A 25,856-nucleotide genomic window follows, 5' to 3' on the forward strand; every position below is an offset into this window, starting at 1 on the left:
CTGTCCTTTGGGCTCTTCTGTTCCTACCTGTTAGTAGTTTGGGTACTCTACTGAGTACCACTGTTGGTATTCTAGTTTCTGTCTCTTAGCCTATCTTTTTCATACCATCTAGATGGTATTTCTTTTTACCATAGTTACTTCCTCTCCTGTAAAAAAAAAAAAAAAAAGAATTTATTAGTTTAGTCTTAAACATCTTTATTTTTTTAAAAATGGCCAATAAACTGAATGGTTTTAAAAAATGAACTTTCTGTGGACAGAAGATTCCCAGTTCTGATGCCCACAGGGAGTGTGTTTACTGTTTGGGTGTAGTCCATTTTGAGATCAACGTTTCTGTTTGCGCAGGTTTTAATACCAGAGCTGTCAGTGACATGAGAAATAAACTGGTGCTGAAGGGTCTTCATCCCTCTGTTTCATCTTGTTTAGCTACTGGGGCTTAAATCCGTCTAAGAGGTCTGAAAAAGAGAAGGCTGAATTGGCTTTCCAGACAATTGATCAGTATTGGCTCTGATCAATGAGCCTCCTGCAAAAATTTTGAAAAAGTGAGATCCAACTCCCTCAGATCCTACCTCCTCGAAGCCTAAGTCACCTTGGATCTGGTCACTGCTGTTCTCGCCAGAGCCAGTCTTGCCTTGACTCCACTAACCTTTTCTCTAGGAAACTCTGAAGAGATACTCCCGGCCACCATCTACCAGCTCCTTCCTTCTGTCCTCCAGGAGCTTGTCTGAAGCAGAGGAGGATATTATGATCAGGAAGTTCCTCTGAGCTCAGATTCAGAGGAGGGCAGTCTCATCTGCATCTCCCATCAGACCCATGAGCCTGCCGTCAAGTGATATCTCCTTCTCCGATCCATCCTGTGGTATCGGAGTCTGATCTGAAATCCTTAGGGTGTCCTCATCAAATCTGAAGACAGGTTATTCTTTGATTCCAATCATATTCTTGAGTCATTCGGCTGTGATTCTTTTAAAGCAGACTCGCTGCCAAAGCTTCGGTTCCAGCTCCAGGAGGTTGGGGCCAACTTTGAAGTCATTGAAGCTGTCCTTGCCTCTAGGTGCTTTGGAGCTGGACAGCTTAGGTCTGACTCCCTCCACGGGAAAGGGTCTGGGGTGATTCAGTGTTTGTTGGCACAGGGGACTTCAGCTGTGGTGCTGCCTGCTTCTGTTTCTCATACAACCTCTGACTTTTAGGTAGTGGAGAGGGCCTTCCCTCTGTCTAGAGGCAGGACATCCTTGCCCCTTTCACATCCTATCTCTGTTCTACCATTGGTTTGAGCTCTGAGCATCTCACTTCTATCCCACCGGTACAGCCTTCTGATCAAGCCTTTAATGAGTCCCTCGGGATTCCCCTATCACTTCTGATACCTCACCAGACCATCCCACTGAAGAGGTTTGTAGGAAGAGAGCCTGTCAAAGGAGACACTTGATTCTCCTCAGGAATCTCTCACCGAGGACACTGAGTTCGATGAAGAGGGAAGGATCCCCCAGATCTTCACCTAAGAATGTCTGCTTTGGAGAAATACTGGAACTTTTAAAGCAAAAAAGGTGGCTTGTGTTCCTAGAGGCTTTTGAGTCTGATCCAGGTACGTCTTGGGTGACGCCCCCTGGCTAATGAGCTGATGGACCTTGTTTCATGCCATACATGGAAGGAGACTGATACTGTGGAGCCTATCCTCAAGCAACTGGATAGATTTTTTTTAGCTCCTCCAAATGATAGATCATACTGGTACAAGGGGATCTCAGTAGATGCCATGATCATGGCAGGAGCCACTAAAAAAGAGCTTGCAGAGCACAAGTTCATCTGTCCATTTCCCTAACAAGCAGTCAAGGGTTTTGGACAGATTTGGAAACCATGTGTACACCTCAGTGACCTTTGCCGTATGGTCACTGAGTTATTTGGAACACTTTACAAGGCTGCAAAGGGATAAGAGTTCTCCACATTTCTTTCCAGGTCCATGTCGGTGGAGGACCAGAATAAAATTTCTTCACAACTGGCCACCTTTCAGTCAATATCTAATGTGTCCACGAGGTTCATTTCCCATGCTGCAGAGGGTACCTCAAGGGCATAGCCATCAGGAGACATGCCTGGATGCACTTTTGCGGAACCCTTCAAGTCTTCACTCATCAGTGCTGCCTTTGATGGATCATATTTGTTCAGCCTAAAGGTAAAGGAAACTCCCTCCAGAAGTGAACAAGATGGAGAGACCTTGTCTGCCATTGGGATCCATTTTCCACTCCTCAGTGACCCCTTTTCCTGGAATCAAAGAGGATGTAGAGAAATGTGGTTTCATAAGTTCCAAAGTCCCTTCCAAGACTCCTGAGAAGATGGTTTCCGTAGAGGCAGAGGGGGAACTCTAATGGAAAGTGCTGCCCTCACGGCAGAGGTGGTCTGCTGAACCAGGATTTCAGAAATTCTTTCTCAGATAAACCTTACCAGCGCTCCTGAAAGGTTGCCCAGATGATTTTTCTCTAGAGGCAGTTGTGGGGTGCTTGTCTCTGTACCTAGAAGCATGTGTATCCATCTCAAGAGATACTTTGGTGCAGAGCAGTATATCCAGAGGTTATTATACACCATTTTCCCAAGTTCCCCCTATAAAAGTGAGGAAAATCCCTGATGCATCACCCAGTCTGAGGGATGCATGATTCCTGGAAATAAGAAAGCTGCTTGGAAAAAAAAAGTTATCCAAAAGGTCCTTCCAGACCAGATCAGATCTGGAATTTATTCAGGATTCTTTTTAGTCCCAAAAAAGACAGGGGACCCGAGTCCCATTCTGGATCTCACCAAATTAAACCAGTACGTGATATACTCAAAGTTCCGAATGGTCATGGTTCAGTCCATTTTGACCTGCTGCAAAAGGATAATTGGATGTGCTCGATAGATCTTCAGGATGCATACTATCACATCAAAGTGAATAGCTTCTCTAGAAGATAGCTGCACTTCCGGCTGGGAGACAGTCATTACCAGTTCAGAGCACTGCCCTTTGACCTCACCACAGCCCCAAGGGTGTTCACCGAATGCATGGTGGTGGTAGCAGCTCACCTGAGACTGCTAGGATTCCAGGTGTTTCCTTATCTAGATGACTGGCTCCTTACTGCTCCAACCAGGCATCTACTTTTACAAGCAAGGGACTAGCTCCAGTTACATCACCATCTGGGCATTACAATCAACTACAAGTCTCATCTCACTCCTACACAGAACCTGGAATTGCTAGGTGCTCATCCAGAAACAGTGAATTAGACAACATCTCTTCCTCCGACAACAGTACAAACCCTCAGATCCCAGGAAACGAAAGTGGTCTCTCATTCTTCTCCTCCAGCATGACTAGTCTTTCAAGCCTTAGAGTACGTGGTAGCAGCAGTAACTGTAGATGTCCTTCCATCTCCTGCCAAGGATAGCCCAACATCCTGCCAGTATACCAGAGTCTTTGGTTTTTTTAAGGATGTCTTACCTCACACACATGATTCCCACTCATGGCATAGGGCATAAAGATGCCGTACGGACATACATACCTTAGAAATTTTTTGCATGAGTCTGAATTCTCTTTTGTTACTGCTGTTTACCAAGCCATTTTCAGTTAAGTGCTCTGTTCGGGTTTTTTTATCTTGTCTTTTTCTTTTAGTTTCAAGATTACTCGTCATCCAGAAAGGGAAAATGTCAGTGTGGGAGACAGATTCCTCATAAGAACCGTCATAAGCAGTGTTTGTTTTGCTTGGATGCTTCTTCTCACAACCATACCTTGTGCCCGATTTGTCAAGTGTTTGTCCCTAAAACTCTTTGTAGTCGTCTCTCCTCATTGTCTGTCTACCTAGAGAACCAATGTCTTTTAAGTTCTTGGAGCAGGGTGCGATGGCAGAATTGTCCTGTCCTGAGGGTCAGCCATTTGCCAAGAACACCAAAAAAAGTCAGGTCGGACGTCTCTCTTGAGGCTGGTAAAGGCCTGAAGGATTGTCTGGCTATTCTCTCAGATTCTTCTGCTACAACCGTTTCAAAGGCCAGCATGGATCCAGTTTCTCTCATTTTCTCAGACGCTCTATAGACATCCATTACAGGTGTTGAAGGGGAACTGAGGCTGAACATATCTGAGGGATTGAGGGGTGTTCTGTAGATACGTATTTGGGAGGAGATTCCCACTATGTTGATTGAGTGTTGGCAAGGGTACAAACCTCTTAAGATCTTTAGGGCTGATGTTCCTTTGAAAAGGAAGCAGAACACAAAACTTATTTCCCCTGTTCCTAGGGATCCCCAGTGTGAATGGCAGGATTTTACACAAGGGATGTTTAATGCACTCATGACCTTGAAGCCCGCCCCCCCCCCCCCCCCCGTCATCTACTCCTCTTAAGACGCCTAGGGAGCAGCACTCTTCTGATGAGGATCTAGACTCTGGGAAACCATCTTTAGCTTATTCCTCTCAGATTCCTTCCCCATTGGCCTGTGGTTTTGAAGAGGAAGACTCCATTAGTCCAGATTCTCCCTTTGAAAAACTTTCCTTTGGGCATATTATCTCTCGTATAATGGAATTTTTTAAATGGGACTATACCCAGGTTTCTGTTGTCCAGAAGAGGTGTTATGAACTCCTCTAGATGAAGTCTCCTAATCCCTCTGCTGTCCCTCCTGTCCTTACTGCCTTGTTAGACACTGTTTCAGTGGCTTCTCAGACTCCTGATTCACGGCCTCCATCCCCTAAAAAACCTGATGCTTTTATAAGGTGCTTGATGATTGTACGTTTCTTTACAAATGTCCTTCTGCTGACCCCTCTGTTGTGTCCATCTCTTCTGACAAACCTTCCAAACTATTACCTTCTACTAAATTGCTTCCTACTGACAAAGACAGTAGGGCCATGGAACTGTTGGGCAAAAATGTGTATACTGCAGCTACCCTGGACTTTTGGGCTATAAACTGTCAGCCCCATATGACCAGGTATGTCTTAACTCTTTCTCAGGCCTATCAGGTAATTTCTGACTTTCCTGATTCTGATGGGAAGGTTTTGGCCCCTTTGTTGGGCCCCTTTTATCAAGTGGCCTATCATTCTATTAAATGCAGTTAAGATGCAGCTGATGCTTCTTCTAGAGCTGCTGCCTTTGGTCTGTGTTAAGACGTTATTCTTGGCTTTGCCTCCAAACTTTACCTGATGATATTAAGGCTAAATTGATGGATGCTTTTCTTGGCAATAAAAATCTCTCTGGTTCTGCATCTACTAAGCTTTTTTAAGTCCCTGCAGGACAAGGGTAAGGCCTTGCAAGAATTAAAGCAGATTTTTTATTTCACTTATTCCCAAATTTCAGTGGAATTATCCTTCCAATCCTGCCTTTGTACATAGAAATGGACGCCCTCCTCCCAAAGGTAAAAAGGGTTCTAGAAGGGCTCATCCTGATTAATCTACTCAAACTACTACTACTCAGAAGCCTCATTTTCCAGACAAGCCTGGTTCTGTCTGACTATTTTCTTCTCACCCTCCTAAGTCAGTGCCTTTATCTCTTCATCTTTCCTGTCTCTTCCCAGTTGATTAAGTTTCTCATCATTCATCAGGGATACTTCATGGTGTGGAATTCTCTTCCTCCGTTTTTGGCCATTCCTCAACCGCCTCAGGAACAGGTGCCCTTTTTTTCTGGATGCACTTTGGAGCCTTTTATCTCAAGGTACCATCCCAGTATTTTCTGCTCCTCAAAGAGGGAAGGGGTTTTATTCCAGAATGTTTTTGGTTCCCAGGAAAGAAGGCGTCTGGAGGCCCATTCTGGATCTTTTTCAGCTCAACACCTTTCTGAAGGTTCCTTCCTTTCAAATGTTTCTTAAAAAACGGTTTCCTCTTCTGCCACAGGCTTTCCCAGTCTCTGTGGATCTTAAGGATGCATAACTTCATATACCTATTTATCCCCATTTCAGGAAATTTTTACATTTCTCTGTTTGTTCGTTGCATTTTCAGTTCTCTGCTTTGCCCTTTATAGGTTCATAGGTTGATACTAGGCTATTGGCCCTAGGGCATATAGAAGCCTAGCCATAACAATTCCCTGGCTATTTCTTCCCACACTATTTACTTCCCTAGACCCCTGTCTAGCAGGGCAACTGACGTGATCCCCGGGGTGAATTTCCTTTCTTCCATCCAATTGTCAAGGTTCCTTTTGAAGAGGGCCAAAGAGGCACTCTGCTTGACATCTCTGGGTCAGGAACCTATCCCTCCAGCATGTTTTGTTTATTGTGATGACAAGGTTTAGATCCCTGTAGGCTGTGGCTCTGAGGGATTGGGATTTCTTTAAATATAGCATGTCCAGCAGCACTGGGTTTGACATGGCCTTGTATGTTAAGCAGAGATCGCCTCTGAGTAGATGACATGTGACAGAGTATAGCTGGAGTTTTTTAAGGTGGTCAGCATAGGGCATCTGCTTTAGGCCTGTGATTCTTTTAGTGAGGAATTTCTGGGTCCTTTCCAGTTGTTGCAGATGTCTTGAGAGGTACATACCAAACGGGGCATTGTATTTTATAATGGGTCAAAAGAGGGATGACTACAGTGGGACAATGACCTACCTTTTTTCTGGATGAAAAGCCCTTAGTGATGTGGTGTGCCACATAAAAGGATTTCCTGACTGTTGTAGCGATGTGGTTATCGAAGGTGAGACCACTGTCCACCTGTGTCCCTAAGTCTCGTATCACACTTTCCATGTTTAGTGTACTGCCACCTATGTGGTAATTCACAGATGCATGTTTTTTCCCAAAGGGGATAACTATACAATTCTTGACATTGAGCTTGAGCCTGTGGCTCTGGCACCAAGCATCTGTTTCGGTAAGGCCTTTTTGTAGAGTATCCACATCATTTGGGGATTCAATAATGGCTCCCAGTTTGCAGTCATCTGCAAACTTTGTTAGCCAGAGTCCCTTAGTGTTGGCCTGTACGTCAGAGAAGTAGATGCCAAACCAAACAAGAGCAGTCCCAGGACTGAACCCTGAGGTACTCCACTTGTCATTTGTCTGGAGCTGGATTTGGAGTTGGCTACTTTTACAGTGTGGGTTCTGTCAGTAAGCCAGTTGGCAACCCATCAAGTGACGTAGGGATTAATGCCCAGCTTAGTAAGTCTATCTATGATTCCAGAGTGGGGGGTTGTGTCAAAGGCCTTGGTGAGGTCCAGATAGGCTGTGTGGACTGCCTTACCCTCGTCCACGGCTCTGGAGACTGATTCGAGGAAGTCAGTTAGGCTCAGGAGACAAGATCGGCCCTTCACGAACCCAAACTGGGTGGGGTCCAGTGTTTGAAGGTTGCCAATGTCTTTGTTTATAAGTTCCATGATAATGCGTTCCATGGCCTTGCAGATTAGGCTCATCAGACTGATGGGGTGGTAGTTCACGGGATCCAAGGTGGATCCCCCCTTGTGGACTGGGATAACTGTAGCTGTGCGCCACTCAGTGGGCACAAAGCCTGAGGTGAGGTTATGATTAAACATGACACTTAGTTGAGGTGCCAGTTCATTTTGTAGTCCATGTAATACACAGCCCGGGATGTCATCTGGTCCCAGGGATGCTGTATTCTTAGCTTTGGAGAGTGCGTTTTTTACCTCTGTGGCCATTGTTACCAGAATTTGGCAGTCTTCTGGTATTGAGATGGGTCGTTTAGGGGGTGAGAGGGGGGGTGAAGTTGGCACTGAATTGATCTGCCAAGATATTGGCAATATCCTTGTGATCAGTATATTTAATGCCATTCTGTTGTAGTTCAGAGCAGATCTGAGCATTGCCATTTAGATTCTTGACATAGTTAAAGAATGCCGTGTGGTTGTCTTTGGAATCTTTGGGAAATTTTATTTTCATAACTAGCTTTGGAGGATTTTATGGGGGCTCTCAGCTTCTTACTGAGGCTGGTAAGGGAGTTTTTTGCATCTTGGGATTTTGCTCTTTTCTGCAACAGTTTCTTCCTTTTGTTGTAAAGTTTGTTTATGGCAGGGGACCACCAGATTGTCTTCCTTTTTTTGGAGGAGAGCATCTTGGTTCTATTTGGGATGGCACGATTCATGCATGAGTGGATGTGCTCATACAGTGCCTTAGTGTAGGATTTAGCAAGTCGAACTTTTAGTTCCCGTCTGCATGTGTGTCATGAAGTTTGTCACTTCTGACTTGAGTAGCATGAAGTTGGCTTTGGAGAAGTTTTTTATGGAGGTTTCCGTACTGGGAGGTGGGGGTGGGATGTGGATGTTAAGGGTGATTAGCTTATGGTCAGACCTGACCAACAAGGGGGTGACCATAGGTGTGGAGCATCGATTTCCCATGTTGGTAATGACCAGGTCTAGGATATTGAAGCCCCTGGTGGGACTATGGATTAGCTGATCCAGGGCGTTGGAATTTATGAATTCCAAGAACCGTTGGGCAAAGGTGTTGGTACATGAGTGGCTTTCCCAGTTAATGGCAGGTAGTTGAAATCACCCAGTATTAGGGTGTTTGGTTGTATCTTAATATTTTCCAGTATGTTTAGAAAGGTATAGTGAGAATTCTGGGGCATGGTGGGGGATCTGTAGCAAGCTAAAATTTAAATTGCAGTCTTACCTAGTGTTAGTTGCACCTGGAGAATTTCCAACGCATTGTGTTGGGCAACTAACCTGGTGGTGTGAATATCCTTGGGTGAATATGGACACTCCTCCACCTTTAGTGTTTCGGTCCTGGTTTGGTGGCCGAAAATTGTAGTAAGAGTTGTAACCTGGTATTGTGGGGGTGCTCTCTGGACCCTTGAACCAGGTCTCAGTTACTGCACAGATATCGATGTTCTCCATTTTTAGGAGAGCCTTGAGAGAGTGCAGTTTGAGGTTTAGATTTCTAGCATTGAGTAGCATTACCTTCAGAATTTGCATGCTTGTACCTGTTACTGTGGTGGTTTTTTCATTTGAACTTTGTCTAAAAAAGCCACTATAGTGTTGGCAAGAACCTTAGCCAGTAACCTGAATCCCAGGGGTGAAAGGTGCAGACCATCTCTGGCAAAGCATCGTGGTCTGTCGATCATGTCGTCCCAGGCAGACAGATACTGGATCCCCTTTGAATGACACCAGAAGCTTAACCAGTTGTTGAAGTAAATCATTTTGTCCGTATAGTGTGGTATTATTCTGGGAGAAGGCAGGATGCTACTTAGGGCTAGGGTCATACCTGCCTGGGCCACATGATCCGAGAGCTCTTCCATGTCTCTCTTCATGTAGTCCAGGGAGGTACGTCTCAAGTCATTCACTCCAACATGGACAATGACAGAGTCATATTTGTACTTGTTGTGGAGTGACTTGAGTGCATGCGTTATGTGGCGAATCCTGGCATCCGACAGGCAGCTGATTGTAATTTTCTCCTTGTTCAGCCTGGTGAGTGGGACATCAGTGTGCCTGACTATAGAGTCACCTATGACTAACGTGTTAGGTACATTGTCTTGCCTTATGGGGCTGTTGCTGGGTGGCACACTGGTGTTGTGAGCTATGTGACATTTTGGTTGTGACTGGTGTTTGTTTGCATTTCAGCTTCGGAGGTCCTTGTTACTTGGGCATGTTATAGTTAAGGGCTTCCACATATCTGGATTTAATGTTGCTTTGTGTGGGTGTTGGTGGTGTGGGTTTATAAGGGCTATGCGTTGCTTGATGTGTAGTGTGGGTGTTAACCTTCTCCTCTTGACTGTCTAGCACAATCTTGGGTGGAGCCTTTCTACTGCCCCAAGGGTCTTCACCAAATGACTCGTACTTATGATTGCCTTTTGAAAGATGAGGGGGATGCAGATCTTTCCTTACCTGGATGACCTGCTCATTCAGGCTTCCTCTCCAGGGACCCTGCTTCAGCACCTTCACTATGCCATTTACCTTTTACAAAGCTTATGGTTTATGGTAAATTTTCAGAAATCCTTCCTGACTGCTCCTCAGGATCACGTTTTTCTCTGGTGCAAGCTCCAGACCATTCTTATGCTGGCTTCCCTGCCCCCACCCAAGGCTCTTACTCTCATTACCTTTTTCAGTCCCTTTTTTCTCAGGTTTTAGTTGCACCCAGGGAGTTTGTAAGGGCATTGGATTACATGGCTTCCACCATTCATATGCTTCCTCTAGCCGGGCTCCATATGAGGAAGGTACAGTGGTTCCTAAAGTCAGTATGGCTTCAACATTCTCATCCTTTAGACTTTCCAGTTCCTCCTCTTCCATGCATCAAGCTAGAGTTTCAGTGGTGGATTCATCAACTGTCTCTCAACCCATGGTTTCCTTTTCAGCCCCCAGTCCCCTTTAAGGAACTTTTTATCTGATGTCTCAGACACGGGGGTGGGGGGGGGCTTCTTTCGGCCCTCTAAAGGTTCAGGGCCTTTGGTCCATTCATCAGAGGGCACACCATATCAGCATCAGAGATGAGAGCACTCCTCCTTGCTCTTCAGGCCTTCCATACTCCCTTCCTTCCAGGGCCTCTTAAAATCTTTACAAACAATACCACAGTGATGTGGTACATCAACAAACAGGGTGGGGTGAGGACACTGTCATGCCTCATGTGCAAACTAACTTTTTTAAGTCTGAGATCTGGCTGTCCAGCATCAAGTGACACTTCAGACTGTTTATATTCCTTCAGAAAAGAACATTGTGGCATACTCTGCGCAGGTCCATAACGTAATCTCACAAGTGAATGTTTCACAGAGATGTGTTTCTGGACATAGTCCACCAGTTGGGTACTCCTAGGAGTAGGTCTTTTTGCCTCCCGTCTGAACAGATAACTTCCACTGTTTTGCACCAGAGTCCTAAGTCCTCTGACATGGAAGGTGGACATCATCTATTTTTCTTGGAAGAGGATGTTTCTCAACACCTTCCCTCTGCTTCCTCTCATACCGGGGGTCTTGCTCAAGATTGAACAGGGCTTCCCCAAAATCTTGTTGGTGACTCCTTTTTGGCCCAGACAGCATTGGTTCCCTCTCATTCTGCACCTACCCAAGGGCAATCACCACAAGTTACCTCAGAAGGTGGACTTACACAAGACAAGGGGTCCATCCATCATCAGTTGTCCACCCTTCAGTTGACACTGTGGGTGATAGGCTTTTGATCCTTTTTGGCACCTTTTTTTAGGACATGCTACGTGGTCTGCAGGAGGCCAGGAAACCCACTACCAGGAAATTTTATTTATCCAAATGGAAGAAATTTTCTTTTTGGTGTCTTGCTCGTAACTAGGTTCGACTTTCTGTGGGAGTTCCTTTGATTCTCTCTTTGTGTGAATTGCTTCATGCAGGGTTGGCATACTCTTCAATTAAAGCTCACCTTTCAGCTATTTCTGCGTTTCTGACTTTGACCCATCCATTGGATTCTATGTTTGAAGTCAAACAACTTCTTAAAGGTGTCCTTCATGTTATGCCTCCAAGAAGCCACTTCCTCCTTCCTGGGACCTTAATTTTGTTCTTGAAAAAAAAATTGACTCAGGTTCCTTTTTAGCCTGCAGCTTCAGCTTCCTTGCAGCATTGTACATGGAAGATTGTTCATCTTTTTGCCCTTAATTCAGCTAGACGGGTGTCTGAGCTTTAGGCCCTTATGGCTGTCCCTCCTTTTCTGTTTTTTTCATAGGGACAGGATGTCTCTCTGTACTAATCCTTCTTTTATGCCCAAGGTGGTTAATGAATTGTCTTTTAATCAGTTTATTAATTTGCTCACTTTTTCCCTTCTCCACAGTCTACCAGTGAGGAAGGGTCTGCACACCTTGGATTTACATTGGCACCTCCGATATTATTTGAATAAGGCTAAGGCCATTCGCAAGTCTGAGCAAATTTTTGCCTTCTTTCATTCTTGATCTCTAAGTTTGGCAGTTTCTAAGCAAACCATTTCTTCATGGATTTCTAAGGGCATTTCTTTTTTTTTGTTGCCCCTTTCATGGGAAAAATCTTTCTACCTCTGTAAGAGCTCATTCTTCCAGGGCTGTGGCTTCCTCTGCTGCTTTTTTCAAGGGATTGGTACCAGTTCCGTCCTTGAGGCTGCTACTTGGACTTCTATCCATAACTTTACTAAACATTACAAGTTTGATGTGGTTTCCAGGGCTATCCTGTATGGCTTTCTTGAGGGTCCTGCTGGGCTGTCTTCCTCCCAGTTTTCCTCTTGAGCTTTTGTATTCTCCATTTAGTGAAGAATAGTGTAACAGTGATATGGAAGGGCATAGTACAGTTGAGAAAAATCTTACCATAACAGTAGATGTCCTTTTCTTTACTGTTGCAGTATTCACTCCCTCCCGCCTCCCCCATTTTTTCTTTACTTCTTTTTCTTTCTGGATCCACATGTTCCTTCTTTTATCCTTGGATTGTTCCTTTTGGGGCTTTTCAGTTCTGAGGTATGTACATCTGTATATCACTTATGCCCTTTGCCATGAGCGGGGAGTATGCGTGTGATGCACAACATCCTTAAAAAACCTAAGGTTTTGGTATTCTGGCCAAACATTGGGCTACCCCTGGGGAGGGGATCCCTTTAGCAAAGAATATTGCAACAGTGATGTGAAGAACATCTACTGTTGTGGTAAGATTTTGCACAACTGTACTTTCCATTAGCCAGATTTTGTATGTGGATTCTGCAGTGGACTTTGTCAGTTCAGTAGTCTGTTCTTCAAAAGTCCTTGTAGACTCCAGTCAGGATTACACAACTTTGCAAGGATCAGCTTCTCTGATGGATCAATTCAAATGAAGTTTCTCAAAGAAGTCCTTTTGCATTACCTCTACTGGTAACGACAGTAACCACTGATGCCTCCCATGTGGGGTAGGGTGGGGGGGGGGGCATTTCCTGTGAATGACAGTCCAAGGTACATGGTCTGCACAAGAGGCAAAGTCACGTGTCAATGTCCTGGAGATGAGAGCTATCCTCCTAGCATTGCAGCTCCTTCAGGATGACTTTTTTCGCAGGGATCATTGCAGTCCTAATGGACAATGTCTGTAGTCTAGTACATCAAAAAACAGGGGGGAATCCAATCTTATTCTCTTGTCACAGAGCAATGAGACTGTGGCAATGGTCTTCCAATCACTTTCTGATTGCATTGCACATACCAGGGAAAAGTATGCTTGTAGACTAACTGAGCAGGTCTATTCTGATGCTTCTTGAGTGATCCCTCAATTTCAAAGTGGTGGAGAGAATTTTCCAAAGATGGGACTGCAATCTCTTTTCTTCCCTCCACAACAAGAAGTGCATTAAGTTTCTTGCTCTGATCCCCCTCTGGGAGAGTCACAGAGAGATGCTTTAGTTCACAATTGGCCCTCCTGTCTCCTCTACACTTATTACCTCTACTCCCCAAATTTTGCAGAAAGCTTACTGGTTGAAGAGCAGAGCTATCCAAACTGCACCTTTTTGATCTTGTCATGTTTGGTTTCCTTTCTTGTGTTCTCATGTTCTGTTTTGGCCTGGATATTGGACTCCAGTCCAGACCTCCTGTCTCATCTGATGAGGGTGACTCATCTGGACATAACAGCTCTCAAAATAACTGCATGGTTTCTCCAGTTCCAGTGATGGCTAGACAGCCCAAACTTTCTTCCCCAGTCTGACATATTATTTGGTTTTCTCAAAAAGCTTCTACCAGAAAAAAGCAAGTGGAAGAGATTTTCTATTTGGGTGCTCCAGATTGATTTGGGCCTCTGTTCCCTCCCCAGTCTCTGCTTTACTAGACTTTTTAGCATCCCTTTTCAATGAGGAGACTAGTTTCTTAAGTATCAAAGTTCAGTTGGCCACCATTTCCAGTTTTCATTCAGGTGAAAATCATCCTTCTTTGGCTTTTTCTTAGTTGTGCAAGACCTTTCTGAAAGGCACATTTTTACTTATACCGCCAGTCAAGGACCCTACTCCTCCATGGGACTTAACTGTCTTATTTCAAAGTCTGACTCAAAGTCCATTTGAACCTTCAGCCAAGTCAGACCTACATTTTTTGCCTGGGAAGACCTTTTTCCTAGTGGCCATTACATCAGCTAAATGAGTATTCAAACTCCACACCCTTTCCTCCAAGTCTCCATACTTCATTTTTCATAAGGCTAGGGTGCCTTTACATACTAATCCATCTTTTTTTTTGTTTTTTTAACCTAAAGTGGCTTCTGGGTAAAACATGAATCATGTTAGTAATCTCCCAGTTTACTTCCCCAAATTTTCCAATAGAAGTGAATACATACTGCATCTACTGGATGAGCACAGGCAACTTCATTTTTATCTTCATCGAACCAAAGATTCAGAAAGTCTGACCATTGTTTGTATCCTTTTCTTATGACAGATTGGGCATGGCAGTTTCCAAGTTGACTTTAGGCAAATGGTTGACTGACTGCATATCCTTTGTCTGTAAACAGAGAGGTCTGTCTATATCTAAGCCATCAAGAGTACATTCTTCAAGGTCTGTGGTGACTTCCTCAGCATTTTGGACAAGGGCTTTGATAGATGCCTTTTGTGCGGTGGCCAGTTAGTCTAGTGCTTATACCTTTATTGCTTATTTCAAATTGGATTTGCTTTCTAGGAACAGAACTGCCTTCTCCTCTGCAGTACTCCAAAATATCCTTCCATGAGGATCACCCAAGAATCATCTAACTGTGGACTCTGTCCCATCAGATGAGGAATGAATACAAATGACAACAAGAGATACAAAAGTTATGTACTCACCATAAAGTTGCAGCTGTGTTGTTCATGTTCATTCTTCCTCAACTTCCCACCCTCCTAACCCCCTTCCATTCTTCCTGGAGAACACCTAAGGGACTTATCTTGAAAACCTACTCTCCCTTGTTTGAGCTCCAGTTTTATCTATACTCTCTCTGTTCTATTGATTCTGTATGTTATAAACCTTTATTACTGGAAGCAGCAAACTTTTCTGAGGTATGTTGGGTTAGTGGGAAATTATGGATAAAGGGAGGAGCTTGAGAGTTGGATCCGTTAATCTAGCGAAAGTGGCTGAGCTGGATCCGAGACCCATCAGTTGAGGAAGAATGAAAATAGATAACACAGATGCACTGATGTGCTTTCATAGCAATATTGCAATATTCATTACATTTGGGATTCTTTGCCTAGGGAAGCTTGACATCCGGCCAGTGTACCAAAGCCTTAGTTTGCTTTAAATGCTCTTCCTGTAGCTTAGGGCATAAAGGTGACATCAGGACATACCATCCGTAGAACAACTTTGCCGCCAGTCCAAATGTCATCTCTTGATTGTCGGTCTGAATGCCTACATTCCATTGCAGGTTTCCGAAGCATTGCAGAGAAGTGCCCCATTGGGGGTTTATTTTTCACTTGTCTTTTTTGTTGCTTGTGGGGTTTCATGTCTTCCAAGAAGGGTAAATGCCAGTGTGGGAGACAGATTCCCCATAAAGATCACCATGAACAGTGTCTGTTTTGCCTTGGTACCTAGTATGACCATATGTCCTGTTCTATCTCTCAGGCTTTTTGTACCTATAACTTTGTATAGTAGACTTTCATCACGAGAATCAATGACTTAAACTTCTCATGATAGATAACACTAGGGAGGGAACTTCCTGGCCCGAGGGACAGCCATCAGGGAAGAAGCCTAAGAATCCTAGGCTGGAATCTTCTACTCTCCGGCCCCCGCTGGACATTTCTCTCAAGGTGAGTGAATGCCTGGAGATTCCCCCTGATTTGTTTGCAGATGTTCTTCGTGTTTCACTGTTGCAGTCATCACATTTGGGTTATCTGCCTGCAGGCAGCACTCAGTCGGCCTGAGTACAAGAGTCCTGGATGCGTGCGTTGGATGCTGTCTCTTCTTCCATGACGTCAAGGGGTATAAAACATGCAGCCGATGCCATTACGTCAGTCTTTCTTGCCACTCGGTGCCCGAAGCAGAAACAGTTCGCAAGTGCCGGTCGGCCGACTCCTAAAATTTTCGTTTTCGAGTTTCAGAACCGAAGTCTCCAAAAAAGCTAAGTACCCGGTTGGGGATTCTTTTTTTTGCTCTTAACCAATGTCAGTAAAAGTTAACAACTGTCTTACCTGTGGAAAGCAAATACCTCATAAAGATTTTCATTCGTACTGCATTCCTTTCTTAGATCCAGACCACAATGTCCCTCGCTGTCTGTTTTGTGCCTTGTTCAACCCCCAAACTATTCGTCGTCGGGCTTTATTTGCAGCAAATTATTTTGGTACTCTGTATAACTATCCAGAAATGGCTTTGGTAAGCCATCCGACTACCGATATTCTGAAAAAACGTAAGGATAAAGACAGAGACAGACCGCATAGGTCCAAAACTGCCGACGACGCGTCTGTTAAGCTAGTCACCAGTCGGCCAGTACTCAGTGAGGTGCTTTCGCAGCCCCTGATACTCACTACATCAGATTTGCAGGCCTCTACTGAGACCCATTCGGAGTCCGGTATGCTGCGAGATGCTTCGACTATGGAACCTGCGGATGTCTCTAGCTTGGATGGGTCCGGAGCTGCTGTGCAAGCACCAGCTTCTGAGGATGTATTCAGGCCTACAGACTTGCATTTTAAACTGACGCCATCTTCTTCATCCAGGCCTAAAACTTGACCCACGCCTAGAAGACAGACGTCCAAACCGCATGCTCAGGCCCATATGCCTAAAAAAACAAATGCTTAGAATGGCTGATGACCTTATTACCTTAATTAGGGGAAGCCAGCCTTCCCCCTCTAAGAGACCTAGAACTGATTTTCCTTCTGATTCTTCTGATCAGCAATCTGATATTTCTGTTTCTTCTGATTACCAGGATTTGCCCTTATCTACCTATGAGGATTCTGATGCAGAGGACTCCATTCCCCCTGCTTCCCCTCCAGAAGATTTTTCTTTTGGTGAAACCTTGCACACTCTTAGGGAGCATTTCCGCTGGGAAAGCCAGGATTACTCTGACTCCAAAATGAGGCTTAGGGAATTCTTACTCCTCCCTCAACACAGGCCTTTAGCTATCCCTCCTGTTCTGGACATTGTAGATGATGCTTTCTTGGAATCTAGCCTTTCCCCAGACACTTTACCTTTAGCTCCCAGAAAACCTGGTGGGTATTACAGAGTACCCGACTCTCACAAGTTCCTCTTCAAGAATCCTACTGCGGATCCAGAGACCATTTCCCAAGGACCAAATGGCATTAAGGTTACTGCTGCCAAAAACCCTTCCCCTTCTGATAGAGATTCTAGAGCCTTGGACAGATGGGGTAAGAAGGTATATACTTCTGCTACTTTGGCCATTAGGGCTTTAAATTGCCAGTTTCATATGTTAAAGTACCAGTAGCATATTATGGGACTACTTAAACAGAAAATGATGTTGATTCCTGACTGTGCTGAACACAAAGAATTACAGGACTTAATGCATTCTGCAGAACAAGTTGGTAAACATACTTTGCAATATGGTTTTGACTCTTTAGAAGAATCTTGCAGGGCTGCTGTCACTTGGTCTGTACTTAGAAGGCATGTTTGGCTTAAGGAGCAAAACCTGCCAGATCATGTTAAAGCTAAATTACTGGATGCTCCCTTAAACCAAGACTGCCTGTTTGGCAACAAATCAGAATAAGTCCTCAAAAAGGTGGAGGAAAAAGCTAAATATATGCAAACTGTTAAAGATTTCCTGCAAGTACAGCCTCCCAGATTTAGTAGGCATTTGGCCTTCAAAGAATTGGTCCTTTCCAGCCTCTTCCAGGCCTTCTCAGTCCAAACCCAGTAACAGCAGACCACCTAGGTTACAGTCTCGGGCTATGCACAGGCCTAAGCAGTGGGGGACTCCCACTTCCAAAGCAGGGAGTAGTAAGACACCCCCCTATGGAAAAATGGCACATTGACTTAACCGTAACCCTTCCAAGCCCTGCTCAACTGCCTGCTCCCTTAGGAAGAAAGCTCGCCGTACATGCAAAAAACTGGGAACTCATTACCCAGGACAAATGGGTTTTGAATATAGTTTCCAATGGATGCAGGTTCCACTTCCACACCCTACCAACCCCAAAAGGTTGGCCAGACCTACCCTCAAATCAGTGGGCAGAAGCTCTATAGCAGGTTCTCTCTCTTGTAAGTATCAGGGCTATTCACTCTGTCCCAGCAGAAGTAAGGGGACAAGGTTTTTATTCAAGACTTTTCCTGGTACCCAGAAAAGGCAGCTCCTGGCATCCTATCCTTGACCTCTCTATTCTAAACAAGTTTTTGGTAATCCCAAAATTCAAAATGCTAACACTTCAACAGCTGCTTCCTATGCTAGGCAAAGATGCCTGGTTGGCAACCTTAGACTTAAAGGAAGCGTACCTGCACATTCCAATAAGGGAATCTTGCAGGAAATACCTACACTTCAGGGCAGGCTCCATGCACCATCAGTTCTCTGCACTTCCCTTTGGCTTATCTACTGCGCCGAGGGTATTCACAAAGTGTCTAGCTCCAGCCGTTGCATTTTTCAGGCAGAGAAATATTCAATCACCTTATACAATTTAACCAACTTACAATCGCCCACAAAGCCCTATACCAACCCAACAACACCCCAATGCTCTCCACCCTCATAGAACCATACAATAACCTGAGGAATCTATGCTCCACTAATAAAATGTTGATTCATACTTCCTTATCAAATAACTTAGCTGGAGACTCCATATTCTCTAATTCAATAGGCAAAATATGGAATCCAAGACCTTACTACCCTAACTTCTCTCCCACTATTTAAAGCTAACCTCAAACTTTTCTTCTCTAACCACTGGCTATGCTCTTGCAACAACCCTGACTAAACATTTTTTTCTAATTATCTGATACCGTCAAAACACAATATTCTCTACTATAACTCTCCATGTTACTTTCTTTAAACTTTTCTTTCTTTCTTAATTCCTAACTCTATTATTCCAGAGTACCTCTCACCATGCATTTTTGGTCTAGTCATTTCTTTAGTCATTTTTATGTATCTGTGTTCCAGTCATGTTTTTAAAGTCATTTTTTTAGTAAAATTACTTATTTTGATTCTGTAGCATTCTATCTTAGCACTATTCTCAAATATCTGAATTTTTATGTTTATAGTTCTTAAGTCTACGTTAGGCTATTTTTCAATCCTTCTTTATAGATGTTTTGCATGTTTTTAATATGTTTTTAACTGGAGCTTTTCTCCCCGGGCCTCCACTGAAAAAGGACATGTATCCAGCTGGACAATGCGGTCAACAAATGTAAAATAAAAATAAATAAAATAAAATATACCCATACTTGGACGATTGTCTGATTCAGGCAGAAAGCCAAGACTTGCTATTAAAATATCTGGCATTCGTAAAGAAACGTCTAACCTCACTGGGGTACACCATAAACTAAAAGAAATCTCATCTATTACCCTGCCAACAGATTGTGTTCCTGGGAGCAAGCTTGAACACAACTTCCCAGATGGCTTTCCTCACTCCAGGGAAACAAGTTTATTTAACAACCTACTTCAAACTACTGGCCACAAAGACCCAGCTATCTGCAAGGAAAATTCTGCAAGCCCTGAGGTTCATGGCTTCTTACATTGTACTAATTCCATATGCAAGACTGCATTTGAGGAAACTACAATGGTATCTAAAAAGCCTATGGTGTCAGCATTCTCAGGACCTGGAATCAATGATTCCTATCATTCCTTGTATAAAGGCAGAGTTCTTTGGTTGGCAGAGGCCTGCTACCACAACAAGGGACTCCCATTCACTCTACCCCCTGCTGCCCAGACCCTAACAGACTCATCAGACTATGCATGGGGGGCTCACTTGGCAGGGCAGTGCATTCAGGGCAAATGGAACCCGAGACAGATGCACCTGCATATCAACCAAAAAGAAGTGTTAGCTGTACAGAATTCCGTGACAGCCCAGCCTTCAAAGACTACATTCTTCCAGGACAATTATTGGTTAAAACAGACAACACCACAGTTATGTGGTACATAAACAAGCAGGGGGGAACCCACTCGTACTCTCTCTGCCGACTAGCCATGGCTCTGTGGAACACAGCCTTGAGCTACCAAGTGCACCTACAGGCTCAATTCCTGCCAGGCAAGCTAAATTCACTGGCAGACGACCTAAGCAGAAATATAATGGACCCACACGAATGGAAACTGGAACCAAAAATATTCAACCGCTTTAGGAACAGATGGGGGACTCCAGAGATAGACCTATTTGCCTCCCCTCAAAACTACCAATTGGACAAATTCTGCACAAGGACTTCCCACAGTCAAGCTTGGAAAGTGGATGCCCTGTCCTTTACCTGGGAAAGCCTCTTGGTTTATGCCTTTCCTCTCAAAGGTTCTGCTAAAGATCAAACAGGACAAGCCAAGGACAATACTGATTGCACTAGACTGGCCTAGCCAGCACTGGTACCCCCTCTTATGCAGTATGACACTGCTGGAACCATGGCACCTGCCTCAGACCCCTTCCCTGCTTTCCCAGCAGGCGGGCCAGATTCTGCACCCTCAGCTTCAAACCCTGAACCTTGCAGTCTGGCTAATTCCTTGAGTTCTCCAATAGCATCCCTCAGTAAGCAGGTGCTAGATGTCATTCTGGAGGCAAGGAGGCCTAGTACTAGAAAATCCTATGCTGAAAAGTTGGAAAGATACTGTTCGTGGAGCCAGACTCAGGGGATGGGCACAACGGTGCCCAGCTTACCTCATATACTTCAGTACAGAAATGCTCCACAAGGGCCTATCCTTCTCATCAGTTAAAATTCATGCCACTGCCATTTCAGCACATTATAATAATGAACCACCCCTCTTCTCTCACCCCCTGCTAAAGCAATTCCTCAGAGGGGCCAAAAATTTAAAGACCCCCCCCCCCCAGGAGAGTCCCTCCTCCAGCCTGGGACCTTAACTTTTTATTGGAAAAGCTCACACTCCCTCCTTTTTAGCCAGCTGCAACTGCAGAGTTGAAATTCCTTTCTTGGAAAACAGCCTTCCTTCTAGCCATCACTTCAGCAAGAAGAGTGTCTGAATTACAGGCCCTCATGGCAGTGGAGCCCTTCATTATCTTCCATGCAGACAGGGTTTCCCTCAGGACCAATCCTTCCTTTATGCCCAAGGTGGTGTCTAGTGTGGCCCTAAATCAGTCCATTCATTTACCTACCTTTTTTCCCAAATCCACAAAACAAAGGAGAAATGAATACTGCACTTTTTGGACGTGCACAGACAACTTAGATTTTATTTGGACAGGACTAAGACTCTCAGAAAATCTGAACAGCTGCTAGTTGGCTTTGCTGCAGGGGCAGAGGGGAAGGCCATTTCAAAGCAAACCATTTCTAAATGATAGCCGATTGCATTAATTTCTGCTATAAGCACCATGGAAAACCTACCCCACATGGGATTAGATCACATTCCACCAGGGCTGCATTTACCTCTACAGCCTTTCTCAGAGGAGTCCCCTAGCAGGGACATCCTAGAAGCTCCTACCTGGAGCACTGTACTTACCTTCACCAAGCATTACCACACTCCTATTTTTTCTAAATCCAGAGCTGGTTTTGCCACTGCAGTCTTGCAGGGCTTAATAGCTGGCCCTAATGCTCTCTAACTTCCTCCTCCCTTCGTCAGCTTTGGGACTCAACCCAAATGTGATAACTGCAACAGTGAAACACGAAGAACATAGTACAGTTGTGTACATTTATCATAAATGTAGATGTTCGAGTGTATTCACTGTTGCAGTCCTGGTTGCCGTCCCTCCAGCCCCCTGACTTCTCTTGGCTCTACCCTTCCTTCTTGTTTGGTGTATTTAAGTTTTCTGGTGTATTTGCTTTTTGATGGAGGTGTACCATAACATATAATTGCTTCCCATTGTGGGGGCATCTGACATCTGGGGCAAGAAAAACTGATGCAATGGCATCGGCTGCATGTTTTATACCCCTGACGTCATGGAAGAAGAGACAGCATCCGATGCAGGAATCCAAGACTCTGGTATTCAGGCCTGCTGAGGGCTACCTGCAGACAGAACCCAAACGTGATGACTGCAACAGTGAATACACTCGAACATCTACATTTATGGTCAGTGTACACAACTGTACTATTCCACTGTTGTGACCAGGTTGGAGGCCAATGGGGATCTGGCTTTAAGCACATCTGAGGAGGATTTGCAGACGTCGTTTCAGATGTTCAGGGAGAACCACTGTTGATCATTTCTGAGGGGCCTAAGGATGTTCCTCAGATTTTAGTCAGAGAATAAGCTCCTACTACTATTATTGAATGCCGTGCTGCCAAGTTTTATAAGGCAGATGTCCCATTAAAGAAAAAACAAAAACTAAACATGTTTCACCTGCCCCTAAGGAGCCACAGAGTGAGGAGCAGGCCTTCACTCAGTTTGTTTAATGCTTTAATGGCATTGAAACCTACTCCACCTAAAAGACACAGGGAACAGGATTCCTCTGAGGAGGAGTTGAATTCTGATGAGGATTTCCTTGTTTATTCTTCTCAGATTCCTTCTCCTTTGGACTATGGGACAGAAGAAGAGGAATCTACCAGTCCTGGTACTCCCTTTGAAGAGATTTCGTTTGGGAACCCAATCTCTAGGACAATGGAGTTTTTAAGTGGGATTGTGCTAAGGTCTCTGAGATCCATAAGAGGTATTATGAGTTGTTGGAGATGGAATCTCCTAAACCTTATGCTGTTCCTCCTGTTTTGGCTGCTTTGTTGGCTACATTTTCCAATGCCTCTAAAGCTCCTGATTCTCACCCCCCTGCTCCCAAGAAAACTGATAGGTTCTATAGGGTGCCTGAGGACTGTAACTTTTTCTACAAGTGTCCTACTGCTGACACCTCAGTGGTTTCTGTAGGCTGTGACAAGCCCTCTCAATTGCATCCTTTGTCCAAGTTACTGGCTTCTATAAAGAGAGCAGAAACATGGAAAGGCTACTTAAGAAGGTTTACACATTGACTACCTTGGCTTTTAGGGCTATAAATTATCAGACCATATGTTCAGGTATGTGTTGGCTGTCCTATTTATGGCTTGTCACATTATTTCTAATCTTCCAGACTTGCTGGGTAAAACTTCCGCACTTTCCCTGTTAGGGACTTCCTCACAGGTGGTTCGTCATTCCATAAAGTATAGTTATGACGCAGCAGATGCTTCTTCTAGGGCTGCTGCTTTTGAGTCAGTGATGAAGAGGTATTCTTGGCTTCAGCTTCAACCATTGCCTGATGATATCAAAGTTAAGCTGATAGATACCCCTCTTGATAGTAAACAGTTGTCTGGGGAAGCTGCTGCTGATTTCTTTAAGTCCATTCAAGATAAGGGGAAGGCTTTACAGAAACTCAAACTTGTTTGTTTCTCCTGTTCCTAAAGTTCAGAGAAACTACCCCAATAAGCCAGTCTTTGTTTGCAGGCAATCTCACCCTCCTACTATGGGAAAAATGTAAGAAGCAGGCTCCTTCTGCTAAGACTACTCAGACTTCAAGGACTCGGAAATCTTCCTTTCCAGACAAAACAGGTGCTGTCTGTTTCTTCCCAGCCATGTTCTTTCTTTGTCTGTCTCTCTTCCTGTTTGGCTACAGATTACTCAGGATTCCTGGTTTCTATCCGTTATTTGCCAGAGGAATTTCATGGTGTGGAAATCCCTTCTCTTTTTTATTGGCATTGCTCAGCCTCTTTGAGAATAGCTCCCCTTTTTCCCCAGAGGTGCTTCAGGACCTTTTGACTCAGGGTACTGTTCAAGAGTTGCCTGTGTCCCAAAGGGGGAGGGGTTTTACTCCAGGATGTTTTTAGTACCCAGAAAAGAGGGTACTTGGAGACCAGTTCTAGGCCGGTCTCTCATCTAAACACTTTTTTGAAGGTGCCCACTTCAGACTTTGTTCCTTCTCTTGCTTCCTCAGGCTTATATGGTATGTCTGGATCTCAATGATGTTTATCTCTATATTCCGATCTATCCCCTTTTCAGAAAGTTTTTGCGTTTCTCTGTTGCTTCCTGACATTTTAAGTTCCCTTTTTTGCCCTTTGGCCTTTCTACTGCCCCAAGGGTATTCATCAAATGCTTCACTTCTGTGATTGCTTTTTGCAGGCTTCAGGGGATCCAAGTATTTCCTTACTTGGATGGCCCCCTGTTTTAGGCATCCTATCCAGGGATCCTTTTGCAAAATCTTCATTTTGCCTTTTCCTTCTTCAGAGCCTAGGGTGCACAATAAACTTCAAAAAGTTTTCTCTGACGCCTTCTCAGGATCACATTTTTTCTGGGTTGCAGGATTTAGGCAGTGCCTATGCTGGCATCCCTGCCTCCTCCCAAGGCCTTGATTCTCATTTCCTTCTTTCAAGCTCTTTTTCCTCTGGCCTCCATTACAGTCAGGGAGATTCTGAGAGCTCTGGGATTTATGGCATCCACCATCCCTATACCTCCTCTGGCCAAACTTTAGAAGAGGAAGTTTCAATGGTTCGTGATGTTAGTTTGGCGTCAGTATGCTCATCCCCTAGAATTTGTAGTTCCTCTTCTATCTTGTCTCAAGAAGGAACTTCACTGGTGGATCTAGCAGTTGTCCTTAAATCCAGGGCTCCCTTTTCATCCCCCTCTTCCTTCTCATGAGCTGTTCACAGATGCTTCAAACGTGGGATGTGGAGCAGCTTTTGGCTCCATAAATGTGCAGGGGGTCTGGTATCTTGTTCAACAGAAGGAGCACGTCAGTGTCAGAGATGAGAGCCCTTCTGTTAACTCTTCAGGCTTTTCATCCTGTTTTCTTCCCGGGACTTCTCAAGGTATTTACAGAAAACACCACAGTGATGTGAGATGTAACAGGGGGAAACAAGATCGTATTTGCCAATTGACACTCTTGGCATCGGATCTTACCGTCCAGTATCAAGTGATTCTTCAGGCAGTTTACATTCCCTCAGATCAAAACACTCTGAGCAGGTCCTTAACTCAGTCCCACAAATGGATGCTTCACAGGGATGTGTTTCAGGACATTGTCCACCAGTGGGGGTACTCCAAGTAGATGTATTTGCCTCCCCTCTGAACAAACAACTTCCTCTATTTTATGCTAGAGTTCCAGGTCATCTGGTGCGGTAGGTTGATGCCCTCTCTCTTTCTTGGAAGGGGATGTTACTTTATGCTTTCCCTCCCATTCCTCTCATTACAAAAGTCTTGTTCAAAATTCAATATGAGACTCCCAAAATCTTGTCGGTTACTCCCTTTTGGCAGAGACAGCATCGGTTTCCTCTTCAGCATTTAGCCAAGGGCAATCATTGCAAGTTACCTCATAGAGTAGATCTACTCAAACAAGACACGGGATCTCTCATCCATCCCCACCTTTAAACCTTTCAACGGACACTGTGGGTGATAGGATTTTGATTCCACATAAATGCTTTTTTTTCTGAGGACGTGCTTAGTGTCCTGTAGGAGGCCAGGAAACCCAGTTCTAGGAAATCCTACTTATCCAAATGGAAGAGGTTTTCTGTTTGGTGTCTCTTTCGTAACGTGGATCCACTTTCTGTGGATGTTCCTTTGGTGCTTTCTTATTTGTGTGATTTGCTCAATGCTGGGTTGGCTTATTCTTCTGTTAAGGCCCATTTATCAGCTGTCTCTGCTTTGTCTATCTTTATCTCCTCCTCTAGCTTCGAAGCTGAACAATTCCTTAAAGGTGTCCCTCATATTAGGCCTCACAGGAAGCCTGTTCCTTCTCCCTGGGATCTTAATTTTGTTTTAGTAAAATTGATTCAGGCTCCTTTTCAGCCTGCTGCTTCAGCTTCCTTGTAACATTGCTATTGGAAGGCTGTTCTTTTGTTGACCCTTCTGCCAGAATGGTGTCTGAGGTTCAAGCCCTTATGGCTTGTCCGCCTTTTTTTTTTTTTCAATAATAAATCTTTATTGTTTTACCAATTGTTCATACAATATTAAACAAAAAACAAACAAATAATACCCAAATAAAGCTTCTAACAACCATACTACAATATATGTATACTATTTACATGAATGCTTCCATCAGTTAAACAAAATCAATAAAGAAGAGAAAGGAACATCTGACAAAGAGAATCAAAAGATCTAATATCATTATAATGAATTGTTATTACTAGCTTTCAA

The 25,856-nt window shown here is 44.2% G+C and overlaps 1 protein-coding gene across 1 annotated transcript in view; it reads left to right on the forward strand.

Annotated features, from left to right (window-relative positions):
* KIAA1328 (KIAA1328 ortholog) overlaps positions 1-25,856 on the forward strand; it is a 1,446,094-nt gene that overhangs the window by 448,711 nt on the left and 971,527 nt on the right. The gene's annotated exons all lie outside the window — the stretch shown is intronic.

Source organism: Protopterus annectens, chromosome 1.part1 (assembly GCF_019279795.1).
Source record: "Protopterus annectens isolate FY-2018-M chromosome 1.part1, PAN1.0, whole genome shotgun sequence".
Taxonomy (NCBI): domain Eukaryota; kingdom Metazoa; phylum Chordata; order Ceratodontiformes; family Protopteridae; genus Protopterus; species Protopterus annectens.